The sequence below is a fragment of the Elephas maximus genome, chromosome 16, assembly GCF_024166365.1.
Source record: "Elephas maximus indicus isolate mEleMax1 chromosome 16, mEleMax1 primary haplotype, whole genome shotgun sequence".
Classification (NCBI taxonomy): domain Eukaryota; kingdom Metazoa; phylum Chordata; class Mammalia; order Proboscidea; family Elephantidae; genus Elephas; species Elephas maximus.
Window position 1 is genome coordinate 31,738,203 of NC_064834.1, and position 25,824 is coordinate 31,764,026.

The following is a 25,824-nucleotide window of genomic DNA, read 5'->3' on the forward strand; positions in this document are numbered from 1 at the left end:
AGTTTTCACTTACCTCCCATCTCTACCCCCATTTACCTAACACATCAAACCTAAGCTCTTGGAGGCAAAGTTGTACACTGTTTCAAGGGCACTGTATCATCATGTCTTCAAAAAGTAGCTCCACCAAAAATTAGTTTATGAAAAAACATGCTTTATGCCTTAATTTTTTCTCATGTAATAGAAGAATAATAGTAATTTCTACCCTGTAAGCCTCTGCAGAAACCCTGGTGGCATAGTGGTCAAGTGCTACGGCTGCTAACCATAGAGGTCGGCCGTTCAAATCCTCTAGGTGCTCCTTGGAAACTGTATCGGGCAGGGGCAATTCTACTCTGTCCTATAGGGTCGCTATGAATTGGAATCGACTCAACGGAAGTGGGTTTTTTTGTTTTTGTTTTTTAAGCCTCTGTACCATTGGAACAAGATAATAAAGCTCTTAACATAGTACTCGGTATATTTGGATAAATCCTGTAAATTTTATTCTTACTAACTACCCCACTTTTAGATATTTTCTCCTCGTATGCCTTCAAAGGTTGCCTCATATCTACTCTTTAGTTTTATAGCTATCCTTTTAAGCAACAATCATTTTTTTTTTAATGTTCATTTAGACTGGACAGTTCTTCAAAGGTATCCTGCTAATAAAAATTTTCAAACAGCACTATGCATTTTGCTTTAACTATGAACAAAAAAATTTCACTAAATAAAATCTATGTTTAAAAAACAATCTATGTTTAAAAAACCATTTACCTTGCTGTCAAGTGTGGCTATTACCCATCCGTAATAACTTGGAGGAAAACAATGGTAGGATGGGAGAACTCTGCCTAGGGCAAGAATATTTTTCCCCCATGTATTACCTCCACAGTTCAATACCTTTTCAATACAGTTAGGTTTGGAACTATTTGATCTAACAAACACAGTAAAACAGCTCCATTATTTTATTACATTGTCTCTGCTAAACTGCCTTATCCCGTCTTTCCCAGGATGATTTCTTAAAATAAAATGTAAGCAACTTGCACCAATAGCATGTATTCCCTTGGACCGTAGATGGCTTCAGCTGGAAGTAATTTATCTATTTTTCAGTTTCCTCCGATGTCTGAAATACAACTGCAACTCTTATCTGCTAAAAATGGCATATTTTTTTAAAGTCTTAAAAGGAAGAAAAAACACAGGGATTATTCACAAGGGTTAGTTTTTTAGGTGCTTAAGCATTGTCTCATAGCTCCCTTAGAGTACAGCAGGATTGTTCTTACAGTAGCCAGTCTCTCCAAGATTCACTGTGAGTTTTCTTTGCCTTGTTATGTCTAAGGCCAGGACTTGAGTAAAGTCCTGTGGTACAAAAGTTAAGGAGGAATGGCCTTCAAAATGTTTCTTGAAGTTATAACTGATTTATTGTTTATGAATGTCTTAGACTGGGTTCTCTAGAGAAGAAAACCATTGAAAAAGTATACACACACACATATGTATATATATATGTACATATACATACACATATCTGTGTATATGTATATAGAGAGAGAGACAGAGACACAGAGAGAAAGAGATTTATATCAAGGAAATGGCTCACATAGTTGTAGAGGCTGGAAAGTCCCAAGTCCATGGGTCCAGGCATCAGGCTGGAGGTTTCTTCTGACTCATGTAGCTACAGGGGGTGATGAACTCAAGATCGGAAGGTCAGATGGCAGGTTGCTGGCTCACGGGCTGTGGAGGCTGACAAATCCAAGATCAGCAGGTAAGATGTTAAGCTGCTGGCTCAAGTTCCACAAACTAGAGGATCCAGAGCAGAGAAAAAGCCACGTGCTCAAGGACACTCCTTTTCAACTGACTGGCTGCTCATAGCAGATTCCATCATGGAGGTAATTACATTATATCAGATCTCATCATGAGGTAATTGCATCATTAACTAACTGCCAAACTATGTCATAACTGCCAAACCACTGAGAACCATGGTCAGCCACACTGACACACTACCTTAACCTTCTCAGTGGATAATCATGCAATCTAACTGGCTGACCTTCTGTCCTCTCCTCTGGGGTCAATCAGTTCCTGTATAAATCTCTTAACTCCCTCAAGCCTGGTTGCATTCATGTTACTGGAAGTAAGAACCAACACAGCTCCACTGAAAACATTGTCTCGTCCACCCAACCCTTTACCATCTTCTCATGTTTAGAACAAGAAGTTAAACACACACACAGACACACAAAGTAATAATAAATAGGTATGTAGCATTTATTTATGCTAGTCACTCTTGAAAACAATTTGCTTATTTGACTCATTCAATTTTTACAAAAAGATCTATAAGGTAGGCACAATCATTATCCCTTTTCAAACCAAGACACAAAGGACAAGTAACTTTCTGAAGTCACATGGATATACTGCCTTCAAAATACATCTTTAAGATATTGTAGGGATTTTATCGTTGTATTTTTAGCTGAGTGTTTATTTTACAAATTGTATTTTGTGGATGTTGCTGTTGTTTGCTTTCTTCCCCTCCTCCTCCTCCTCCTTCTTCTCCTTTTCCTTCTTCTTCACCACCTGAGTCTTTTTTCCAACCTTGCTTGGATCTCATGTCTAATACTTTTTTTTAATTGTGTTGAAGTGAACCTCAGTTCAGGAGTTCAGACTCTGTCCTGGAGTATTTTTTCAATGGCTTTTATTGCTTGAAACCTCAAAAAAAAAAAAAAAAAAAAAACAAAAAAAAAGAACAAAAGCAAGTACTTCCCAGAAATCAGTCATATATAAAAGTCCAGGCAGGGTGGTTTCAATAGTTTTTGCAAAGATTTGCACTACAAAATCTTTAACTACTTCTGGACCACTGAAGAATGCCAGACCATGCATTTTCTTGGAAATTTTTCTTTGGTTCCATTAATTGGGAAAATACAGAGGAAATACCTGTGGCTTAATTTATAATCTTCTGAAATTTTATACAAGCCAAGAGAAAAATATTGCCTTTGCATTATAATAACTAATGAAATGAATTGGGCACCCTTTTATGCAGTCATTTGTCAATCAACATTTGTCTGTATAAACAGATTAGAGCTTGAATTTTGGCTTATCACTTATTAGCTGCTTGATTTTGGGCAAGTTGCTTAGTGATTTATGTCTCTATAAAATAGGGATACATATATAGTACCTATCATAAAAGATTACCAACATCTTTAAAAGAGAAAATACATGAAAAGCACAAAACAGGAGGCTTGGTACATTGTAAACTATTAAAATTTTCCTTTTTTACTACTTACAGCTTTCTTTACTAATCTACCTAGAACCCTACTGCCATATAAGTAATTTTATGCCACAAATTCCATCTATCATTGTAGTACTTCTTTATTGTTGCATAACAAATAGTCCCAAAATTTATCAGTTTGAAAACAAGCATTTATTATTTACCCAATTTCTAATAGCCAGGAATCCAGGAGGGGCTTCACTGGGCCGTTCTCTCTTGTGCTTTCAGTCGAGATTTTGAGTGCTTCTGTAGTATCTGAAGACCAGATTGGGCCTGGAAAATCTGCCTCCAAGCTTATTCACTTGACTATTGGCAAGAGGCTTCAATTCTTCACCATATATGCCTTTCCATAAGGCTGACCACGACACGGATTCTCCAAAAGGAGTGATCTGAGAGGGAAAAAAAAAAGAAAGCCACAGTATGTTTTATAACCTAACCTTGTGGCATACCACTGCTTCTGCCATTATCTGTCGGTCACACAGACCAAATGTGGTTCAATATGGGAGGGTACTACAAAAGGTATGTATCCCAGTAAGCAGGAATCATTGGGAGCCATCTTGGAAGCTAGTTTCCACAATCATCAATTTCCTATTAACAAAACTTTAAAAGGCTCTATTGTTTTCCTGCATTAAGGTTATTTATTATGGTTTTTCAACACCTTGACAAAGGTACTTGACACTACTGTCCCTGCCCTCCCAAAAACTCTTACATGGTCTTTTGTACCATGACTTGATTCTATACAGGTAGTCTCCGACTTATGATGGGGTTCTGTTCTGACAACTCCATCATAAGTCAGTTCTGATGTAAGTCGAATACCCAATTTTTTTTGGTTTTCATTATTATTGCCTTTTATTCAGTATTTTTATAAATCTGATCTTTGTCTTTGGGGGTTGGAAACATTACATATAAATTTACAGATTTTTTTATTACATAAAAAAAAAAACATATCCATAAAAAAGTGAGCGACATCAGCAGTTGTGGTAATAACTTCACCTGGGGAAGGTTCTGGAATATCTGTATTACTCCTTGGAACCGGGATGGTGTTTTTAGTCAGAAAATTAGTGAGAGTTGTCTGTACGATACTTTAATTTGCTGCAAAATTGTATGTAATATATGTTACTATTGATCATTTGTGTAACTTCCCCCTCAAAAAAAAACACAGACAGCTGTAAGTGCAGTTTGCCGGAACTTGAATATGTCATAAGTTGGGGACAACCTGTAGATGTTAGGCTGGGTCCTAAGAACACAATCCACACCACACAGCTCTGTTATTTTATTACCTTATCCCCTCTTCCCCAGGATAGAAACTTCCCACTATCGAAAGTCCAGTCTAAATTCCATCCTCTTCAAGGAAACTTTTCCTCTTCTTACAATGTATGGTTTACCTTCCGAATATTGACTGCCCTTTCTATAAACTTCTTCTATGGAAATTATACTATCTCATATTCAAGGAGCCCTGTTGGCACAATGGCTAAAGCTCTTGGCTGGTAATGGAAGTGACTCCACAGGAGAAAAGCGACTCCACAGGAGAAAAGAACTGACGATCTGCTCCCATAAAGATTTCAGCCTAGGAAACCCTGTGGGGCAGTTCTACTCTGTCCCACAAGATGGCTACTAGTCAGAATCAACTTGATGGCATATCACAACAGAATCTCATATTCTAGTCTTAATAATTCTTCTCTAATCCTCACAATGTCATGATGTAAGGTTGTGAGGCTCATTTATTTTGAATTCCTTTCAGTGCCCAGCACAGTGTGTAGTAAAAATAAGACACACATAAAATATTTGGTCCTATTGAGTTGAATCACTTAGTTAATGCATCCTCTGTGGAAAGGCAATGATATGGCTTTCAGTGTGATTGAGATTTTCCAGCTGTTGTCCATTCCCATTTACCTTCTCTACCAGATGGACAGGTAGCAGGCCTATTAGGTTAACTTCAAAAATGTACCTTTGTTTATAATTCTGAACGGGCATCAGCAGATTTTACTGTGAATAACTTTGTTGAAATGTCATTTAATGTTATGCACATAGGACAAGAAATGTTCACTGAAGGCAATGGAGAACTGGTAATGGCATTCATTCTCTCTTCTTTTTACTGGCCACAGCGTGTTACTAAGTGTGACCATTCAATTGGTAGATTAAAAATTTTTTTTTTCCATATTTAGGACTTCTGTGTTAGAAGAAGAGTCAAGTTCAATTAAACTGTAAGGTTTCAGTTTCATCATTTATTACAAAAAAGCATAGAAACAAAAAAAGGAGCAGCCTTTTGAGTATTTTTGAGTTGTAATGAGCCTGTAATATCATGGGCATGCCAGATCAAGGTGATCAGATATTACTTCTTCATTTTCCATTTCTGACTTTAATGCTTTTCTAATTGAATAAGCATATAATAACCTATCAAGTATCATTTTATACTTATCTTGAGAGAAAAACAATAGCAGTAGATAATATTAAGTAAATGCCTTATTTTAGATGCCACTTTAAGTTTACAGAATTTGGTCTCCAGCTTCAGGTAAAATTTAATAAAGCTATTATATTGGAGAAATGTAGCACAGATATTTCAAAATACAATTTAGTATACATATCTGAAGCCTATGGCATTATTTAATCTGAAAAGGAGAAAATAATTCCCATATCTAATAAAAATACATCTTATTTATTGTATGTTTATAAGAAGCTCTGGTGGCACAGTGGTTAAGAGCTCAGCTACTAACCAAAAGGTCGGCAGTTCAAATCTACCAGTTGCTCTTTGAAAACACTATGGGGCAGTTCTACTCTGTCCTACAGGGTCACTATGAGTCAGAATCAACTCGACGGCAGTAGGTTTGTTTTTTGTTTTTATTTTTGTTTACAAACTAGTCTCTACACCAATTGTAGCATTCAAAAAAATCTAGGAAGTGCTTTCTTTACCCAACTTAGAAACTTGACAGTTTTTCAAAGTGTTTTCTATATGTGGCTGTTTCCTATTAGTGACTTCTGAGTCTGACTAAGATGGATGTTTCAGGTTATTTCTTCACTGCCATTTAGCCTCAGTTAATGGCTAAGGCCTATCCCTATCCTTCCCTGGTAATGAGAGCGTCAGCTTTGTACTGTACATTTTGCATACACTATCTCATTTCATTTCATTTTCACAATAATGGCATGAACAATTATTATTGTGCCCATATATGAGACAAAAAAATTGAGTACTACATAAATTATCCAGACTAAAAATATATTAGCCCATGTCGACAAGAAACCTAACACGACAGACACTAATGGAGAACAGAAGGAGAGTTAGGAGTTCCCTTGTTGTTTGTTGTTGTGTGCCCTCGAGTAGATTCCAACTCATAGTGACCATATAAGACAGAGTAGAACTGTCCTATAGGGTTTCTGAGCCTGTAATCTTTATGGGAGCAGATTGCCAGGTCTTTTCTCCCATGAGGTGGCTAGTGGGTTCTAACCCCTGGCCTTTTGGTGAACAGTTGAGCACTTACCCATTCTGCTCCAGGGCTCTTTAACTATATTAAATTTGAATTGGTCCTTGAAATTCTGTGTTTAAATTGAATCCTTTCCCAGGAATTAAACATGATCGGATTACAAGGAGTAGCAGATAATGGGGTTTCTAAGATCTAACATATCAATGATCATGAAGATGGCATAGGGCTGGGCAAAGTTTTGTTCTGTTTACTGCCAGAAGTTGAGGCCATATAGACAGCAACTAACAACAATAAGGTCTATTGAACCTCTAGGCAGTTCTCCTACCATCCAATACCATTCAATACTTGTTAAGCCTATGCAATAGTCAAAGCAAAAAAATGCCATGCATAACAATAAAGGGTTGCCTCTAGAGCAAATCTATTTTGATTATCTAGTAGATCGCCCAAAGCAGTGTGCACTAATTTTTTTATAGCAAACTATTCTGAAATCTTCTATATAGCATTTTTTTTTTTTTCTGAGATCCACCAACATTTTCTTTCTCTAAAAGTTACAGTGAACAAGTTTGGAAGGAAATAGGATTGAGCTAAATATAACTGTATTGGAACCCTTAATAACTCTGATATTCTACTCTTAATATAGCATCTCCTTTTACCATTTTATATATTTACCATTTAGTCAAAGCTCCACTTAAGCTAAAAACCCACTCAGCAAAACCAAACAGCACAGCTCAGTCAAGCACTGCTGGATAGTTTCCATTTTCCTCCATTTAAATTAGAATCCTTCTTGCTATATTGTTAATTCTCTGCAGAAAGGAAGAGTAATGGATAACATTTGTTTATATGTCTAAGCACTCTTACACCCTTCTGAATGGATAGTCTCATTTAATCTTCACATGAATCCTGTAATCTATTATTATCATTTTCATTTTATTCACAACAGAGGTTTATAAATGTTACGAATCTTACCTAAGTTCACATAACTGGAAAAGTATGGAGTTGAATTTAGGAAATAGACACTCTGATATTTAAGCTGGTGATATTAAATACGACTCCATGTATACCTCTTTCCCAGGTGAATAGGTCTAATGTCTGTTATGTATCCAACTCCTAAAGATTCTGAATATTTCATCAAACAAAATACACATACACACATATTTAACTGCTAAATACATATTTCAGGTTACCACATCAAGTCTTATTGTGTATGAAAAGTCAAGATATAATAGAATACACCCCCACGTGTCTGTCACTTTGTCATATTGTGGGGGCTCATGTGTTGCTGTGATGCTGGAAGCTATGCCACAGGTATTCAGATGCCAGCAGGGTCACCCATGGAGGACAGGATTCAGCTGAGTTTCCAGACTGAGACAGACTAGGAAGAAGAACACGCAGGCTACTTCTGAAAAGCATTAGCCAGTGAAAACCTTATGAATAGCAGCGGAACATTGTCTGATACAGTGCTGGAAGATGAGCCCCTCAGGTTGGAAGGCACTCAAAAGATGACTGGGGAAGAGCGGCCTCCTCAAAGTAGAGTCGACCTTAATGACGTGGATGGAGTCAAGCTTTTGGGACCTTCATTTGCTGATGTGGCATGACTCAAAATGAGAAGAAACAGCTACAAACATCCATTAATAACTGGAACCTGGAATGTATGAAGTGTGAATCTAAGAAAATTGGAAATTGTCAAAAATGAAAAGGAACTTATAAACATCAATATCCTAGACATTAGTGAACTGAAATGGACTGGTATTGGCCATTTTGAGTCGGCTGATCATACACTCTACTATGCTGGGAATGACAACTCGAAGGGGAATGGTGTTGCATTCATCATCAAAAAGAATGTTTCAAGATCTATGCTGAAGTGCAATGCTGTCAGTGACAGGATGATATCCATATGCCTACAAGGAAGACCAGTTAATATGACTATTATTCAAATTTATGCACCAACCACTAGGGCCAAAGATGAAGAAATAGAAGACTTTTATCAGCTGTTGCAGTCTGAAATTGATTGAACATGCAATCAAGATGCATTGATAATTACTGGTGACTGGAATGTGAAAGTTGGAAACAAAGAAGAAGGATCAGTAGTTGGACAATACGGCCTTGCTGATAGAAACAATGCTGGAGATTGAATGATAGAATTTTGCAAGACCAACGACTTCTTCATTGCAAATATCTCCTTTCACGAACATAAACAGCGACTATACACATGGGCCTTGCCAGATGGAACACACAGAAATCAAATTGACTACATCTGTGGAAAGAGACGATGGAAAAGCTTAATATCATCAGTCAGAACAAGGCCAGGGACCGACTGTGGAACAGACCATCCATTGTTCATATGCACGTTCAAGCTGAAACTGAAGAAAATCAGAGCAAGCCCACGAGAGCCAAAATGTGACATTGAGTATATCCCACCTGAATTTAGAAACCATCTCAAGAATAGATTTGACGCATTGAACACTAGTGACCAAAGACCAGACGAGTTGTGGAATGACATCAAGGACATCATCCATGAAGAAAGCAAGAGGTTGCTGAAAAGACAGGAAAGAAAGAAAAGACCAACACGGATGTCAGCAGAGACTCTGAAACTTGCTCTTGAGCGTCAAGCTAAAGCAAAAGGAAGAATTGATGAAGTAAAAGAACTAAACAGAAGATTTCAAAGGGCCTCTAGAGAAGACAAAGTAAAGTATTATAATGACATGTGCAAAGAGGTGGAGACGGAAAACCAAAAGGGAAGAACATGCTCGGCATTTCTCAAGCTGAAAGGACTGAAGAAAAAATTCAAGCCTCGAGTTGCAATAGTGAAGGATTGCATGGGGAAAATATTAAACGATGCAGGAAGCATCAAAAGAAGATGGAAGGGATACGCAGAGTCATTATACCAAAAAGAATTAGTCGATATTCAAACATTTCAAGAGGTGGCATATGATCAGGAACCGATGGTGCTGAAGGAAGAAGTCCAAGCTGCTCTGAAGGTATTGGTGAAAAACAAGGCTCCAGGAATTAATGCAATATCAATAGAGATGGTTCAACAAACAAATGCAGTGCTGGAGGTGCTCACTCATCTATGCCAAGAAATATGGAAGACAGCTTCCTGGCCAAATGACTGGAAGAGATCCATATTTATGCCTATTCCCAAGAAAGGTGATCCGACCGAATGTGGAAATTATAGAACAATATCATTAATATCACATGCAAGCAAAATTTTGCTGAAGATCATTCAAAAATGGCTACAGTGGTATATCAACAGGGAACTGCCAGAAATTCAGGCCGGTTTCAGAAGAGGATGTGGAATCAGGGATATCATTGCCGATGTCAGGTGGATCCTGGCTGAAAGCAGAGAATACCAGAAGGATGTTTACCTGTGTTTTATTGACTATGCAAAGGCATTCGACTGTGTGGATCATAATAAACTATGGATATCATTGCAAAGAATGGGAATTCCAGAACACTTAATTGTGCTCATGAGGAACCTTTACATAGATCAAGAGGCAGTTGTTCAGACAGAACAAGGAGATACTGATTGGTTTAAAGTCAGGAAATGTGTGTGTCAGGGTTATATTCTTTCACCATACCTATTTAATCTGTATGCTGAACACATAATACGAGAAGCTGGACTATATGAAGAAGCACGGGGCATCAAGATTGGAGGAAGACTCATTAACAACCTGCGTTATGCAGATGACACAACCTTGCTTGCTGAAAGTGAAGAGGACTTGAAGCACTTACTAATGAAGATCAAAGACCACAGCCTTCAGTATGGACTGCACCTCAACATAAAGAAAACAAAAACCCTCACAACCGGACCAATGAGCAACATCATGATAAATGGAGAAAAGATTGAAGTTGTCAAGGATTTCATTTTTCTTGGATCCACAATCAACAGCCATGGAAGCAGCAGTCAAGACATCAAAAGATGCATTGTAGTGGGTAAATCTGCTGCAAAGGACCTCTTCAAAGTGTTGAAGAGCAAAGACGTCACCCTGAGGACTAAGGTGCGCCTGACTGAAGCCATGCTATTTTCAATCACATCATACGCATGTGAGAGCTGGACAATGAATAAGGAAGACCAAAGAAGAGTTGACGCCTTTGAATTGTGGTGTTGGCGAAGAATACTGAATATACTATAGACTGCCAAAAGAATGAACAAATCTATCTTGAAAGAAGTACAACCTGAATGCTCCTTAGAGGCAAGGATGGCGCGACTGCGTCTTACTTACTTTGGACATGTTGTCAGGAGGGATGAGTCCCTGGAGAAGGACATCATGCTTGTCAGAGTTCAGGGTCAGCGGAAAAGAGGAAGACCCTCAACGAGGTGGATTGACACAGTGGCTGCAAACAATGAGCTCAAGCATAACAACGATTGTAAGGATGGCTCAGGACCGGGCAGTGTTTCGTTCTGTTGTGCATAGGGTCGCTATGAGTCAGAACCAACTCGATGGCACCTAACAACAACAACAATAGAATGCAATTAAAAAAATTGTCCTCCTTACAGCCCTTTAACTTCAGCATGTAGGATCTCATTAATAAATACTTTATATCCCAAACTCCATCACAGCACCTGCTTCTGGAGTACACAAGTCATATTGGATAATGGGCTGACAGTAGAGTTGAATTGACTTAGCAAGACCTTTTCTTTAGATTGTATGATAAGCAGATATCTAAAATCACCCCACATGATACCCTTGTGTAATCTTCTCCCTGCTTCGACAACCTCCTCCTCACCCTGTTGATGAGGGCGAGTTTTCTGTCCTAGGGTTATGGGAATGACCAAAGGCATGATACCAACACTGGACAAGTGAGATTGACAGCAATTTATTAATCATGCATACTCACGGCTCAGGGAAAGGGCCAGAGGATACCAGAGTATGCAGGCCATACTGAAGTCCCATGCATAGACAGAGTGAACAAGCAGGGACTGCGGGAGGCAGGTTTTGTAGAATCAAAAAGGTGGGGTTTCACCTGGTTCCTGTAGGAAGGTGTGATTGGTTTGTTTGAACAGTTCTGCAAGCTGACAAGCAACTAAAACTGGACACTCAGGGATAAGCTGGAATTGCCCCTGGTCCATAAGTTGGCTAGGGGAGCTTATCCATGGGAACAGAGTGGGAAGAAAATCTGTGGTTAGATCATTTGAGGCCTTCTCAATTTTACCTGATGTCAGAGAAGTCTCTTGAGTGTGGGCTGGGCACAATGACTTTCTTTAACAATTAGAATATGGCAAAGTTGATGTGATATCACTTCTGTGACTTGGTTACAAAAGATTGTGACTTGATTATGCTAACAGACTCTTTCTACTGCCTTCTTGGCCAGCATGCAAACTACCATGTTGAAGTCCACACAGAAAGGAACTTTGGGCAGCCTCCAGCAAACAGCCAGTAAGAAGGTGAATTCTGCCAAATATCTAAGTTTGGAAGCAACTCCTTCCCCATTTGAGTCTTGAGCTCACTGCAGTGCAACTGGCATATTGATTGCAGCCTGAAAATGACCCTGAAGTAGAGAACACTTCCAATATGTATCTGGAATCAATATGTCCATGAAAGCTGTGAGATAATAAATGTTTACTGTACACCTCTAAGTTTTCAGATAATTTGTTAAAAAGCAATATTTAATGAATATAGATGGTTTATATGTATGTGGCTGTGTTTGGGTATGTCTCTATGTGTATGTTTGTGTTGCATGGTGGAGATGAAAGGGCTATTATCGCTGTACCTGGCTTTTGAGTACTAGATGTAATTCAAAGAGAATTGGAAAATTCTCATCTTAGCATATCAAGGATTTCCTTGTGCTTGAAGAGCCAATATAAACTTTTTGTGCTGTGAATTTCTACATTGTAAAATAAGACTTCTAAGGCTTTCTTGTCCCCATTTGGCTTCATAGGAGGTATGCATAGTGCTTTTTGATTAGAGGAAGCATTCTGGCACTGTAACCTAAAAAGAGTGTGAGGAAATAAACTCTGAGAATAAAGACAATTTAACAAAATTGAGCCACCTGGCCAACAGTTGGGTGTGTGTCAGTCAAATATTTTCCTAAAAATAATTAAGAGGAAACATGCTGAGTAGGAGAATTGCTTATACACTCTGACCACTGCAAGAGATATATTACTTTTAAATGATACAAATATGATAAATTTTGTCCTTAGGCAACCCATCCATTTCACAGTTCTGAATAAAAAGAAGGATTACTGGTCATCACAGTCCTTTATGACCAGAGGACTTCATGTTTGGTGATCCTGGCTGAGCTCCAAATCTTTCTAATTAAGGCTGAGGAGCCCATTTGGGAGCAGTTGACTGTGTCATTAAAAAAAAAAAAAATTTTTTTTTTTTTTTTTATTAAGGATGAATAAAATGCAAAACACTGATCTGTGGGATAGTAATGTAGAAGATATTACAAAGCCAAAGCTAAAGTATGGCAGCAACAAGTATCCCAGAGTTCCTTGAGTAAAAGGGTTGGATTGAATGTAACTGCATTTACCAAAAGACAAAACAAAGGGGAACCTTATAGAGTCCATGAGTCCCAATGTATGTTTTTTTCTAATTATTTATTATCATGGAAATTTTGACATGCAGGTTATGCCAGTAAGCCATATCATTTTTCTTTCCCTCTAAGAAAAATAGTATGGCCAAATTACTGTCCATAAAATATACCCATAAAATTACTATCAACCATTTCAGAAAATAGCATATGATCAAGAAGCTATATAATGGAAGGGAGAATTCCAAGCATCACTGAAGGCATTGGTGAAAAACAAGGCTCCAGGAACTGACAGAATACCAGTTGACATGTTTCAACAAATGAATGTAGCTCTGGAAGCGCTCCCTCGTCTATGCCAAGAAATTTGGAAGATAGCTACCTGGCCAACTGACTGGAAGGGATCCATATTTGTTCTCATTACAAAGAAAAGTGATCCAACAGAATGTGGAAAATATTGAACAATATCATTACTATCACACACAAGTAAAATTTTGCTGACGATCATTCAGAAGTGGCTGCAGCAGTACATAGACAGGAAAAGGCCAAAAATTGAAGCCAGATTCAGAAGTGGACGTGGAACAGGGGATATCATTACTGATGTCAGATGGATCTTGGCTAAAAGCAGAGAATACCAGAAAGATGTTTATCTGTGTTTTATTGACTCCCAAAGGCATTCCATTGTGTGGATCATAACAAATCATGGACAGCGTTATGAAGAATGGGAATTGCAAAACACGTCATTGTGCTCATGGGAACCTGTCCGTAGACCAAGAAGCAGTTTTTTTTTTTTAACAGAACAAGGGGATACTGCTTGGTTTAAAATCAAGAAAGGTATGGGTCAGGGTTGTATCATCATACTTATTCAATCTGTATGCTGAGCAAATAATCAGATAAGCTGGACTATATGAAGAAGAACAGGGCCTCAGGATTGAAGGAAGATTCATTAACAACCTGTGATATGCATTAACAACCTTGTTTGATGAGAGTGAAGAGGACTTGAAGCACTCTCTGATGACGATCAAAGGCCACAACCTTCAGATGGATTACATCTCAACATAAAGAAAATGAAAATCCTCACCACTGGACCAATAACCAACATCATCATACACAGAGAAAATATTGAAGTGCTCAAGGATTTCATTTTACTTGGATTCACAATCAACATGCATGGAAGCAGCAGTCAAGGAATCAAATAATGCATCTCATTGGGCAAATCTGCCGCAAAAGATCTCTTTAAAGAGTTACTAAGCAAAGATGTCACTTTAAGGACTAAGGTGCACCAGATCTAAGCCATGGTGTTTTCAATAGCCTCATATGTTTCCAAAAGCCAGACAATGAATAAAATTGAAGATACCTTTGAATGATGGTGTTGGCAAGGAATACTGAACATACCACAGACTACCAGAAGAAGGAACAAATTGTCTTGGAAGAAGTACACCCGGAAGGCTCCTTAGAAGCAAGGATGGCAAGACTTCATTTCACATACTTTGGATATGTTATCAGGAGGGACCAGTCCCTGAAGGAAAACATCATGCTTGGTAAAGTGGAGGGTCAGCAACGAGAGAAAGACCCTCAATGAGATGGACTGACACAGTGGCTACAACAATGAGCTCAAACATAGCAATGATTGTGAGGATGGCGCAGGACCAGGCAGTGTTTTGTTATGTTGCACATAGGATAGCTGTGAGTTGGAACTGACTTGAGGGCACCTAATGACAACACAACAGGTAATATAAGATATAAATATTAAGTAAGGAGCAATTCCTACTATTATATTTATCTAGATTATAACTCCAAGAAAATCTAAATGTGGAGGGGAAAAATATTACACTTGTCCTTGACAAATATAAAGGGTATAACTATAAATTCTAGCAGGAATTTTCCATGTAAATTGTTACTGTCACAAATTAACCCTCAGGATCCTAGTACTTAGTATAGCTAGAATTTTCACCATTGAACTATTCAGGTAAGCTTAAATTATAGCTATCTGAACTGATTTTTAGAATTCTAATTTTAACAATATTTTTATGAATTTTCAATAAAAAAATTTCTTGTTAACTACTATTAAATATTTTCCCAGAGCTCAAAATTAAACATATAACAGTAACTATTTTCCCTTCTGAAAAGTACAGAAACATGTTAGAAGAACATAAATGTTTATATCAGGTTATAGGCCCTCCAGGTATCACATTGATACATTATGGCTATATATTTTTTAATGGGTCAATAATTTCTAAAACACTTGTCCTAATAAATTGGGTACAAACATTAGTACTGCACTTCCACTAGGAATTTTCTTGTCAATAAAGTAGATGTTGGGTACAATTAGTTCTTTGGCAGAACTCTAAACATATAGTCAGTTTTGGCCAGTCATGTCTTAATTCACATTGCCTATTTTTTTAAGTATAGCAACAGTTCAAAAGGTGCTATTGATATGAGCTGTTTCTTATTATTCTTTCAGTACGATACCTTTCCTTCTGATAGTATGGCTTCCAGTTGTGCTCTCCAGTTTTACAAAATTTGAAGTTAAACATGAATCTTGAAATTTAGTGTAATCTATCTACTCAACAGCACACAACAACAACATTCCTCTTACCTTATCTTAAGATCAAGGTCGGGAATCAGTTGTCTCCTGTGCTTCTGAACTTAGTACATATATTTTGAAAAATTACTTTCCATTTGTGAGGTCAGAAGCTATCAAAGTGACGGATCCAAGAGGTAGTTCTTATGCTTTTTGGGAGTATACATCGCCTTTTTTGAACATTTTATGAAAACTTTGGTAAAGTATAAATAAGGAGACTATATGGTCTCTGCTTGCATATGTCCACCTGTTATTCTAGTATAAGTATTGGAAGTGTCTCATTTCATATCTCAATGTGTTCAGTTTGGAGAACAAGCTGCACAGCTACAATAAAATAGATCGACCTGAAAACAAGGTCAGAGCCACTGTCTATTCAGGTACCCTAGAGGAGAAAGTTGTACTGTAAACAAGTATTTAGACACTTATTTGTATATGAATTCATATGTCAATTCAACTATGGATTTAATGAGTATTTTATTAAACTTTTATAAGCAAAGCATTATGCCAGGTATTTGTTCATGATTAATAATATACTTACTAGAGGGAGCCCTGGTGGTGCAGTGGTTAAGAGCTTGGCTGCTAATCAAAAGGTCAGCAGTTCGAATTCACCAGTCACACCTTATAAACCCTATGCAGCAGTTCTATTCTATCATATAGGGTTGCTATGAATCAGAATAGACTTGAGGGAGGCAGGTTGGTTTTGGCTTACTAAAGGGAAAGATTTTGCATCTCTCCAAAAACCTATATACAAACAGAATACCTAGATGTCAGAACAAAATACAAACGGAAAACACTTACAAAAGAACTTGATAGCAAAATATAAATACAAACTCCAAAATACACACGCTAATGGCTACAACGTTAGTGTGGTATCAAAGGAAACCAACAAGACACATGGAGATCCTGAAAACTTGAGACTCTCCAAATAACCAACAGATGTTGTTGTTGTTAGATGCTGTCAAGTCAGCTCTGACTCATGCCGACCCTATGTACAAGACAATGAAACACTGCCGGGTTCTGTGCCATCCTCACAATCACTGTTATGCTTGAGCCCATTGTTGCAGCCACGATGTCATTCCACCTTATTGAAGGTCTTCATCTTTTTCACTGACCCTCTATATCACCAAACATGACATCCTTCTCCAGAGACTGGTCCTTCCTGATAACATGTCTGAAGTATGTGAGACTAAGTCTTGTCATTCTCACTACTAAGGAGCATTCTGGTTGTACCTCTTCCACGACAGATTTTTTCAAGTCATAACTGACTCAGCAGCAATAGATTTGGCTTTTGTTTTTTTTGGTTCTGGTAGTCTATGGTATATTCAATATTCTTTGCGAACACCATAATTCAAAGGCATCACTTCTTCTTCAGTTTCCCTTATTCATTTGATCACTAAAAAGTTGAATGGGCCAGTTTGAGAATATCAGCTAAAACTGGATGATTGGGAGTGTTTGCCCTCTCAAATAGCAAGTGGTTACAACAAGGTACATGGGAATACTGAAGATTAGAGCAGCTCTCTCCTAAGAACTCTCAAAATTGCACTACAAAAGGTGTCTTCCAGGCCAGGGCCTCATATTGTAGAGAAACTGTTAGGCGTGGAATTAAACTTGAGTATGTAAAGAAAGGAAACCCTGGTGGCCTAGTGGTTAAGTGCCACGGCTGCTAACCAGGAGGTTGGTAGCTCACATCCACCAGGTGCTCCCTGGAAACTCTGTCCTACTCTGTCCTATAGGGTCGCTATGAGTTGGAATCGACTCGACGGCAGTGGGTTTTTGGTTTTTGTAGAGAAAAAAGAGATGAGGGAAAGAAAAGTTTTAAATAAGCAGGGATGCAAGAGACCATTGTTTTTTATACTACAAGAAAGCAAAAACAGAAGACAGAGCTCTGTGAAGTTAGAAAAATTACCACAAATTACATCTTCACCTAAAAGTGCAAGAAAATTAATTGCAGATATAACTGCACATCATAAAAATTAAATATAAAAGCAGATAATTATACCCACGTAGATTCAACCAGAGTGTTTGCTTGCTCAGCCATTTCAACAAGCCCAATCAATAATTACCAATCAATAATTACTTTGACTCAGTGGGGAAATAATTAAATGCATTTGGAACTGAAAGAGAAATCTGCATATTAATTTCCATTCTGAAAGCAAAATTACTTAAACGTTATGAATTATACTGCTTTACAGCACAGAATTTATATATTACAGGCCACAATAAGCTACCATTGTTCTAATTGTTTCATTTTGTGTTTGCCAAAACCCATCACATTTTTTATGCCAAAAATTATCCTTCATTTCTTTCCTTAATATGTCATTCCTTGGTCAAAAAAAATAGGAAATAAAGTGATATTTTTAATTTGATTCAAAGCATGTTATCGTAGTTTTTTTTTTAAACTTTCCGTAATTTCCAACAAATTCTGTTCATTTGCTACATTTAGTTTTCACCTAATTATCAATATAACAGGCCATTCATATCATGAAGGATCTCAAGATGAGTATTTTGGTGAAAATCAGGAAGATATGTAGTACAAAAAATATTAATAAAAATATCAAAATTTATCTTTCAGCAGAGATGTTTTGACAAGACATTGCCAGGTGTTTGTTCAACTCCATTATGTCTTCTTTTTCTGAAAATACAGAAAGACTATGTTTCCATATTTTTTTGTAGTTAAATTCCAAATTTTTTCTAAGTTCTAAGTTCTCCAAAAAAATATGGGCAGAAGACATTTAAGTTTCTTTCAAGCTTGGTCGTTAAACCTCCACGTGATTCTTCAGTTCTCCCTGTACACTTCTCATCCAAACTTAGAAAAATGTGTCACTGATCATGGGTATACTATAAGATAGATGGAAGGAGCTTTCAAGCTAGTTATGGAATGGCTATATGGACCAATCCTAACCTGCCTCCCAGAATGACCAGGCATGCATGGGATATCTATCATGAATGATTCTTAGACTTTTGTTACATTAATCCACAGAGATCGATGGCCAATTTTTTCCACAAATTAGAAGTTTAATCTATCCTGATCTGTAAAGAAGAAATATGTTGGCAATATGCCAAACCTAGAGGGTGAAATAATGTGGTCACCAGGATAAACCAAAAGACCAAATCTGTTGTCGCTGAGTCAATTCCAACTCATAGCAACCCTATAGGACAGAGTAGAACTGCTCCATAGGATTTCCAAGAAGCAGCTGGTAGATTCAAACTGCCAACTTTTTAGTTAGCCATCAACCTCTTAGCCACTGTCCCAGCAAGGCTCTGATCACCAGGATAGGAGTATCCAAAAATATCACCTCTGTAGGTTAACCTAACTTTGTTGCTTTCAATTATTAGGACTTTCTCTTTTGAAATCATGTCTACCTTAATGTAGGTTACAGTTCAGGGCTGCCACTTATCACACGATAATGTGATGGATTGGATTTGCTGATTTGAGCCCATTTTATGTACTTCCAGGCACGTGTAAAATATCAAATGTTCTCCTCTTTGCAATTCCTCAGGTCACTAGCTGAGTTCAACCAAATCCAGTGCTTCTGGATTTCTATTCCCTATAGACCTAAGCTTATTCTGATGGTTAAGGTTGTGTGTCAACTTGCCTGGGCCGTGATTCTCAGTGGTTTGGCAATTATGATGTAGTAAGATAATTATGTAATGATGTAATCAACTGCATGATGAGATCTGCTATGAGCAGCCATTCAGTTGAAAGAGAGTTTCCTTGGCGGGGGGGGGGGGTGGTGGGGAGGGTGACCTACCTCCAGTATATAAATGGATGTTCCAGCAAGGGTCTCACTCTGGATACTGTCTGGCTCATCATTATCTGACCTCCTGTTCATGGGACTTGAGCTAACAGTTTACCTGCCAATCTTGAGATTCATCAGCCTCCACAACCTGTGAGCCAGCACCCTGCCATCTGATCTGCAGACCATGGGTTCATCAGCCCCCAGGCCTCCAGCCTGATGCCTGATCCACGAACTTGGGACTTGCCAGCCTCTACAACCATGTGAGCCATTTCCTTGAGATAAATCTGTCTCTCTCTCTATATATAGACACATATGGTTAGCAGCCAAGTGCTTTAATCACTGCACCACCAGGGCTCCATATATATATATATATATATATATATATATATATATATATATATAAAATAAGCTTCACTGGTTTTGCTTCTCTAGAGAACCCAGCCTAAGACACTTATGAACATGGGTTGGTATTTTGGTTATCATTTCTGCGTAATAAACCACTCAAAACTTAGTAAAGGAAAAAATTTTAGAAGGGTATACTGTATTTGTTCATGGATTCTGTTTCTCTGCAAAGCAGAGGCAATTTATCTCTACTACAAGATTCCTTCATTTGGCAGGCTCAAAGCTTTGAGGTCACTCCAAGGACATTGTTGTTAGGCGCTGTCGCATAGATTCTGACTCATAGCAACCCTATGTACAACAGAACGAAACACTGACCAGGCCTGTGCCATCTTCACAATCGTTGTTATACTTGAGCCCAGGGTTGCCACCACTGCCAATCCATCTCACTGAGGGTCTTCTTTTTCACTGACCCTCTATATTACCAAGCATGATATCCTTCTCCAGGGAGTGTTCCATCCTGATAACATGTCCAAAGTACGTGAAAGGAAGTTTCCCCATCCTCTCTTCCAAGGAGCTTTCCGGCTATACTTCCTCCAAAACAGATTTGTTTGTTCTTTGGCAGTCCATGATATACTCAATATTCTTTGCCAACACCATAATTCAAAGGTGTCATTTCTTCTTTGGTCTTCTTTAATCACTGCCCAGCTTTCACAAGTATATGAGGCAATTAAAAATAACCATGGCTTGGGCCACTCAAAGGTGGAATCTCCTACAGGCTTGCTCACTCCTACATCTAGCGGAAGGATGAGGAGGACACAAACACTGGAACTGCCAAACAGAGAACCTACACATGGTCTTTTCATGTAGAGTGGCTTCTACACAGCGTGGTAGCCTTGGGTAGACTTCTTACATGGTGGGTTAAGCCTTCAAACATGAGCGTTCCAGAAAACACAAGGAAACCCGAGCCATGCATTTCCAAATCTGCCATTCTATTGGTTACAAGTGAATCACAGCCCGCCTAGATTCGAGGAGCGGGAACATCACCTCTCATCTTTCAAAGACAGGAGTATCAAGAAACTTATGACCATTTATTTTAAAACTGTCACAATTTGGGACCCTCTGGGTTCCTACAGCTTATAAATCTCCTGAAATTATATGCAAAAATGTTTTATGTGCATGAATTTTTATTTTTAATGGGCCTATAATTTTCATCTTAGAAGTTGACATCAGAATAATCAAATCTGAGCATTATTTTTATGGCTGCATATACAGTTATAACATTAGTAAAATGGGAAATTTTCCCAAACTTATTTGTTGAGTGAAATATTTAATGTGGGTCCCTGAAAATTCATGCTATCTTATGCAGATATAAAAGTAGGTAAGTGCTATAAATAAAACGGCAATAAATGAAATTATAAGGGGCATCTCTAGAGATGCACTAATCAGAAAATTACCCAAAGATGTTAGGATGTAAGTTGTATATAAAATTCCTGGACTGACATTTGTTCTATTTTGTTTCTGGTGTTTTAATGGTGTTGACATAGCTCAGAGACAATTTTTCACGGTAAGTCAGAAGCCCATGGTTGACAAAAATGTTTCCCTAAGACTGAAATACTGGTGCCTTTACAATTTAACAGATGCTCAAACCTTTTGAAAGGAAGATATAGTACTAGCTCTCTTTTTATACGATTGTTTTTTTAAGCTAAAACAACATTGATAAATATATATTTTTTAACCATGTTTTGTTATTTTACAAATAGTTTTTGTCTAAGAACATCACTGGCAATAGAAATGAAGAGTTCTCTGCAGTTATCATGTTCATAATCTACCAGTAATTTTTATTTCCACTTGACTAGGATGGGAAGTGTGATTGTTCAGAAAGAATCAGGACATTGGGTATCTAATGAAATGGACTGAATCACTTGCTGCTAACCTCTCATGCCCTGATTGCCTTCTGTTTTAAGCATACTGTCTGACCTATTTTTAAAGTACAAATAGGTGCCTACATTTGACCTTGATTACCAAAATTAGAAAACTAGCTTCTAATGAAGCAAAGACAGCAAATTGTGCCTTCCCGTATCACATCTATATCTTTAGATTACTTAATTTAATAAAAAGGTATTGAGCACCTGTTATAGGTGAATAGGTTGGTAGCTCATCAATAAATGGAAAGATGAATAACAGACCTACCGTGTCCATAAAAAGCTCTTTCATTAATAGGGAGAATGAGGCAACTACACTGGTATCTATAAAACCTGCCACAGTGAAAAGCTGATCCTCAAAGAAAGTACGACATTCTTTTTGATTTCAAAGGACAAAAAGAAGAAGAACAGAAACCAAATCCATTACAGAGTGGAATTGCTCCTTAGGGTTTTATTGGTTGTGGAACTTTACGGAGCCAGATTGCCAGAACTTTCTTCAGGACACTGCTGGGTGGGTTCCAACTTGCAACCTTCAGGTTTGAGGTCCAGGGTCCAGGGCAAATTATTTGCACCACCTAGTGACCTAAAGGAGGACCAAGCCACTTCAAATTTTGAGGATTAAGAAAGGACTCTTGTAGAATGATGGCACTGAGTTTACAAAGGCAGGTGGATTGCACAGATGAACATGAGGTGAGGAAAGCGTGCTACAGATAGGGCAAGCAGGATCAGCAGGGGCGAGGAAGCAGGAGAGCACTTGCTTCTTCCAGGTATCTTTAGAGAACTGCAGGGAAACAGTTATGCATATAACACAGAGGTTGGGATTATATTATTGAATTTCCTGAATATGGAACCAGTGTGCATTTTGACTTGGAGAATTACACTACTGAAATTGTTTAAAAAAGGATTTGCATTACAAAGAAGTGGGAAGGAATCAAAACCCGTTTATGAGAATAAAGCCTTCCAGGGTTGTTTCCTTTCTGCTAGATCTTAGTAAGATGCTATCTCTCGAGATCACCAAAATACTAAAATAAATTTATTTCAGAAAATATCTATATATAGTGAAAATTGGAAAAAGAAAAAAAAAACTACATGGCCCTTCTTTGGCAATTTAACTTATTTATTTATTGTATTTATGTACTCACATAGCCAAAAAGAATATTTGGAACTCATCTTTCCGAATAATCATATAATCAGCAGCATGCAGAGAAAGGCTGCTGGGAGCATAGCGACTTCTCAAAAAATCAGAAGAAAAAAGGCAACAAGACATTGTTTGCTAGAAAACAGAAAAGAGTACCAATTAAAAGTGAACAAGCCTTAAAGCCCCACCTGTTAGAAAGGGAGAAGTGGATTCTTAAGGAAATACTAGTGTTCAGTGGGAAAAAAAATGGAAAAAACAAAAAACTTCTAGAAACCTTTGAAAGAGGCAAATTGACTTCGAGGTCGTACTTAGACATTTGAATTTGGGGCTTGAGTGGAGGCTTATCTGAACCATGTTATACTTCTTTTCGCTGCTGATGACCAGTTTGAAGGTCTTGGCCTTCAATTCATATTCATACTTGTAAATATGATGCTGATTTCCACACAGTTAGGGGTTTTCTCAAGGAGCTCTAGTGGTGCAGCAGTTAAGTGCTTGGCTGCTAACCAAAAAGTTGGCTGTTAGAACCCACCCAGTGGGTATGTGAAAGAAAGACCTGATGATTTGTTCCAGGAAAGTTCACAGCTTAGAAAACCCTAAGGGGTAGTTTTACTCTGTCACATGGGACAGCTCTGAGTCAAAAATCGACTCAACTGCACCTAACAAAAACAACAGGGATTTTTCTCACTGTGTAAAGGGAGACCAAATCAAGCTGAGCGTATCTTTAGTGTGGTCTAACACTGCTGTTTCGTTCTTTCTTTTTTTTTTTTTAATAATATTGTATTGATTTTTTGGTGAAAGTTTACACAGCAAGCTAGGCTCCCATTTGACAATTTCCATGCAAATTTTTCAGTGACATCGGTTACATTTATCACAATGTGTTAACATTCTCTTTAATTGTGTTCTGTTTGTTCCATTTCCAGTACTTTAGCTTCTCTGGACCCTTATCTTCTTCTCATCTTTGCTTTTGAGTAATTGTTGACCTTTTGGTCTCATAGTGATGATTTTTAAGTAAAGCACCAGTCTTATGGGTAATATCCTTTATTTTGTGTGCCACTTTGCTATTTTACTAAAAGGTCATCACAGGGAATAGGCTCAGTTCTGGGTTTAAAGAATGTCTCAGGGTGATAGTCTCAGGGAGTCCTCTGTTCTTTACTGTTCCAGTTTGTCTGGCTTTTTTTTTTTTTTAATAAAAATTTGAATTCTGTTCCACATTTTTCTCCTGCTATATCCAGGACCATCTATTGTGGCCCAAGTCAGAATGGTCAGTGGTGGTAGCCAGGTGCCATTTAGTTGTTCTGGTCTCAGGGTTAGATGAGGTTGTGGCTTGCGTACACTTGTTTCTTCTCTGAGCTTTTGGTTACCTTCTTACTGTTATGCTCCTGATGAATAGAGACCCGGAGTTGTGTTTTAGATGACGACTCGCTTCGTTAGGAGGGAGATCATGATTTTTGTGAACTATGTTATGCCCATTGACTGAGTTGTCCCATGGGACTGTGGTTCTAAGCTTTCAAAGCCAGAAAACCAGTCTTGGAAGGTGTTTGGTTATGCCTATGGAGTATCCATATTTGTGTCTTACATGAATATATGTGCCTGCACCCACATATTTGTATTTACACATACAGATATTTCTATCTGTTCTTTCCTATGCACATACTTGTACGTACTCATATACCAATATGCCTGTGCCTATCCATATGTGCTCATTCATTTTTACTTTTGTTGTGCTGCGCTCAATACATCCATATTTGATGCCATTTTTCTCACCACCAATAATAAATAGTAATAAGCCTCTACAATCTAAAGCATACTTTCCCCTCCCCTTTTCTACCTGGTAACCACAAACAAACATTGGTCTCTCTATATCTATTCTTGTCTTCTTATAAAATAGGGATCATACAATATTTGTTCTTATTTGCTTGACTGGAGCCTTGGTGGTGCAGTGGTTAAGAGCTTGGCTGTTAACCAAAAGGTTGGCAGTTCAAATCCGCCAGCCACTCCTTGGAAACCCTATGGGACAGTTCTGCTCTGTCCTGTAGGGTCACTATGAGTTAGAATAGACTTGACGGCAACAGGTATATTTACTTGACTTATTACACTTAGCATTATGCCCTCCAGGCCCATCCATTAACATTGCTTCTTAAGTCTAACAAAATCAAGAGAAGAAAAAATTGACACAGATCTAACGAGCCAGATATGATCACAAAGGAGTTATTATGTAGAAATTAATTTGATCTGCTGAGTACCATTTCCAGTAAGCAGAGTACACTTGAATTAGAATTAGATACAAAAGTAAAAATAGAGGTTATGCTTTTTCAAAAATCCATCGAGATATAAGGACCTAAAACTGAGAAAAGATTCTAGACTTAGAAATTATCAATAAATAATAACAGGTATAAATTTCTAACAATATGCAAGATATAAGACTGCATATTTTAACTTTCCTTAATTCTTTTAATGGGCAACAGCCTTATAAGGTAAGTGCTATTACTAACTATCCTTATGTTACAGAGGATCTAGGAGCCCTGGTGGCACTGAGTTAAAAGCCATTGACTGCTAATGGAAAGGTAGGTGATTCGAAAACACCAGTGGCTCTGCGGAGAAAGATGTGGCAGTCTGCTTCCGTGCAGATTTACGGCCTTGAAAACCCTATGGGTCACTGATGTGTCAGAATTGACTTGACAACAGTGGGTTTGGTTTTGATTTTACAGAGGATCTGAGGCACACATTGGTTAAGAAATATGTCCAAGGTCTCATAGCTAGGAAGTGTAGCTGGTAGGATTGGAACTCTAGCAGGATTATTCTTAAGGACAATATCCTCATAATTTTTTGAGAACTCAAAAATATTTGTAAACGTGACCCTTTAGTGGTTCATGTTGAAAATATAATTCAAGTGTTTGAAACTAACAATAAAAATGGATTTTCAACAACTAAAAATGTATATTTTAACAAATTCCAAAGTAATGTAGGGAAAAATGATATGCTAATTTT

At 37.8% G+C, this 25,824-nt stretch overlaps 1 long non-coding RNA gene across 1 annotated transcript in view; it reads right to left on the reverse strand.

Moving 5' to 3' along the window:
• Nucleotides 1-1,616: 1,616 nt before the first annotated feature.
• LOC126059361 (uncharacterized) overlaps nucleotides 1,617-25,824 on the reverse strand; it is a 36,149-nt gene continuing 11,941 nt past the window's right edge. Inside the window, exons 2-3 of the long non-coding RNA XR_007513432.1 lie at nucleotides 3,385-3,609; nucleotides 1,617-1,704 (exon numbers count right to left, since the gene is read on the reverse strand). This is a non-coding gene — a long non-coding RNA (uncharacterized LOC126059361). The remainder of the gene's footprint in view (nucleotides 1,705-3,384; nucleotides 3,610-25,824) is intronic.